The sequence below is a fragment of the Meleagris gallopavo genome, chromosome 2 (genome assembly GCF_000146605.3).
Source record: "Meleagris gallopavo isolate NT-WF06-2002-E0010 breed Aviagen turkey brand Nicholas breeding stock chromosome 2, Turkey_5.1, whole genome shotgun sequence".
Lineage (NCBI taxonomy): Eukaryota > Metazoa > Chordata > Aves > Galliformes > Phasianidae > Meleagris > Meleagris gallopavo.
Window position 1 is genome coordinate 54,259,037 of NC_015012.2, and position 3,655 is coordinate 54,262,691.

General features: G+C 39.0%; 1 long non-coding RNA gene across 3 annotated transcripts in view; it reads right to left on the reverse strand.

Moving 5' to 3' along the window:
- LOC104909763 overlaps positions 1–249 on the reverse strand; it is an 82,434-nt gene extending 82,185 nt beyond the window's left edge. For all 3 annotated transcript variants that reach the window (XR_004158913.1, XR_004158914.1, XR_004158915.1), the window contains exon 1: positions 57–249. This is a non-coding gene — a long non-coding RNA (uncharacterized LOC104909763). The remainder of the gene's footprint in view (positions 1–56) is intronic.
- Positions 250–3,655: the final 3,406 nt, after the last annotated feature.

Genomic DNA, 3,655 nt, shown 5'->3' on the forward strand with positions numbered 1-3,655 from the left:
AAAAAAAAAAGGAAAAGAAAACCTCCCCAAAACCCCCAACCCAGCCAATAAACCACCTTAAGAAGCAAAAAAAATCGGAAAGAGAGTGCACTTTTCTGCCAGTGTACGGACTGGGGTAGAGCTGAGCTTGCTGCAGTCAGCCTGTCTGTGTTAGCAAGCAGAAGGCCGTGCACGGCTGGGAGGTGCTGTCAACTGCCACAGGCAAGAGAAAGCAGACCAATCCGCTTCGGCACTGTCAGCTCGCTGGAGTGAAGCCTTTTCTGTTTATGTTTCCTCATTTCAGGAGTGACGTCAAAGGGTTTAGTCTTTCCTCTGCATGTGCTATTAATTTTAAGCGACTACTATGGGAAGAATGTGACAGTGATTTAAGCAGGCTACCTTACTAAAAGAAGCCAGAGACATAATTTGTCTGTCCTGGATTTAGCTTAGAAATACTTTATAATGAGAGGTACTAGAACGATCCAAAATATCCACACAATATGGAGATAGCTATAAATATGCACATATATAGAGTAGAATTCTTAAATATTCCCAAGATATTTCCCAGGGACAGTTGTTATCTGTTTGGGTTGCGGTGCAAAATCAGACCTGATTCTGCCCTTGCCCAGAAGGAAATCAGGAACTGCTTCTCTGAATTCTCGGTGCTGCTACACCAGCGTAAACCTGGCAAAAGAGATAAGACCAAGCTACTGTACACACCCTTTATCAGTGAGCACAAGCTATATTGCAAATTAGCAAACTCCTTTCATTATTACATTATGGTCTGCTTAAGATCTGCTTCTCTGGGCAAACATCCATTCCATCAGCCAGTCGCAGCCCAGCTGTGTTCTCCTTACAACTCTGCCGTGGACTGCCACGAGGGTTTTATTTCATACCAAAGTCTGTGTCAGAAGGCAAGAGGCTGACTTTTTGTCTTGCTGCATCACTGGCAGAAGGGATGCTGTGCAGCTGAAGCAGAAGGAAAAAACAAGTAGCATATGTCAAAGTCAATTAGCACAGGCAAGAGAGGCCACACCAGCACAAGATAGCTGATAGGAGGTCAGCTGGTTACAACAACTGTTTAACTGTCTTCATCATTTTAATTTTATTGATTTGCTCTTCCAGGGGTTCCTTGCAAAGAGATTGGTTTACTATACATAAATCTCTCCTAATAACTCCAAACAGTCTAACAATTAATTTTAAAATTCATATAAATGCTTTTGGAAGTGAATAGACTCTCAGTGATCCACAGAACAGGCAAAAAAAATGTGTAGTGGGAGCTTCTTTAGAAGAATACATCCATGACAATCAGTTGATGCTATCACAAATTGCTCTGAAAAGTCCAAAATATTTATGATGTTTTTGTTTTTTTTATCACATAAAATTCTGCCTGTAGTGTCACTGCTAACATAACCATCTTCAGCAAGAAATACAAAGGGTTGTGGTGTTGTAAGTGCTGGAATAACATGTTAAAAATATATTAAGTAAGTTAGTGATTTACAAAATCAATTAGAGCTCATTATCTTCATCTGACTGTGCTTAGAAAACTGTATGAAGCAATCTGGAACATATAAATAGCCGTATTATCTCTAATACAAAGAAAATTATCACATTCATCTTCACTCAGCATTAGTAAGGGCTCAGCCAAGTACTGCACGTTGGGAATTCCTCTTCAGGGACCAGTTTAGGGAACATCAGCTGAAAACAATATAGTTCTCCAATGAGAATGATCAGATCTGAATGATCTCATATTGTTTAGTTCTGTCCTGGTTTCAGCTGGTGCGTTATCAACAATGTTTTTCTCCAAAACACAGAATCATACCGACTGGTATGATGGAAAATCAACTCTACCTCAACTGAAAAAAGGCGTGTTGCTGTTATTAACTGTTTAAAGTGTACATTTATTCAAAATAAAAAATGACAGAGCAAATCTCCAGACCTAAACACTACTGGAGTTAATTCTTTGTACTGGACACATTATTTGGCCTCTAAAATCTTTTAGAGGCTTCATAGCAACATTTATATAAATGTGACTTGTCTCAAACTCTGCTAAGCGTTTCTTAGGAGAGTCCCTACAATCTATGAGGACCCACATTAGGGATGTGACATTATGGGCAATAAGGGACCTCTGTCCAAACGTGTTCTGGCTCTGTACAGAAATAGGTAACTGGCAATGAGGAGGGGAATATATTTTCTCCCCATTCACTGTGGTTAGAACAAGTAAATTGCAGCAAAGGTAGTTATCAGACGTGAGAGAAACTAAAGGTAGGAGAGTGAAATACTGAAATAGCTTGGCAGTGATAGTCCAGAGTGTCCTATTACTGGCTATTTTTAAAAGTAGGGTTAGGCAAACATCATTCACGAGCAGTTATAATATAGGTGCTACTTTGGAATATAGGCACTAGGGGCTTTATGAATGTCTATTTAATCCCATTTTTTTTCTCCCATTTTCTATACTTTCATATTGATCTTATTAATATTGCACTGTTTTTTATGAGCAGGGTGCTGGTATGTTTTAGGTCTATGCAAAGTCTTAGATAATATCTCTGAGGCCACCTCAGTCTCTGGAAATCATGTGGCCCTCTGAGAAGTAGCCTTTGTGGTTTTTGTGATGGAGATACTTCCTGGGTTAAATGATGGAGTGGCCTGGAAGCACATAATGTTGCAGTTTCTACTTAGAGAAGGACAAGATCAAATGAGTACATGTATGCAAAGATGGGAAACAGAACGACCCTAGAAAAAAAGTCTGGAAAGATGAAAAGTTAATGATTATTTATGAAGGGTTGTAGAAGAAAGAAGAAGAAAGCAAACCAACATATGCACAAATGTATTCATGTGAAGAGAAGGAGCTGGAAACTTTAATGCAAGATTAAAATTACAACTTAATTGACATAACAGAAACTTGATAGGGTACAGTCATGTGAATATGTGACTAGAATACTAATACCGAAGAGCACATCTTGTTCAGGAACAACAGGAGGGAAAAGGGTGAAGGAGATTATGCCATGTATCTCTCTGCATCAGGAAACATGGACTGAAAGTACGACAGATAATATAAAAAAGAATATAGGCATTGTTAGGTGATCTGCTGCAGGTCTAGAAATCTCAAGTGGATAACTCTTTCACAGCAATTAACAGAATTGTTTGAAGCACATGATTTGGCCATAAAGGGAGATTTTGATCATGCAGCTCTTGGAAAAGAGCTGAACTAGGCACAGACACCTTGGTTAATTCTCTCCAGAATAAGTGTTCAGGGAATCTCTCAAATTTATAAGCCGATCTTTCTAAGCAATCCTGCTCAACTAAGTAATTTCTTCCTTTTCTAGCTGTGGCTTAGCACTGGTGGCACTCTGACGAGTCTTCATTGATTCTCTCTTCTCAGCATTGGTGGCACACCAAGACATGCTGTCTTCTACCACAGGATTGTATTCCTCTTCCTAAGCCCCCAACAGTCTATCTCTTCCATTCACTGTAGTCTTTAGAAAGGAACTCGGATATTAGAGAGACTGCTTAATCTCTCTCAAACAGAACATGCTCTTTATGCCCATTCTGTATGAAACCAAAAGAAACATATTCAAGTCCCAGTAAAAAATTGATTTGTGCATTATATAATGACAGGTCATCAACCAGGGCATCTTCTTTCTAAGATACTTTCCACTTAGAATTAATCATAGAA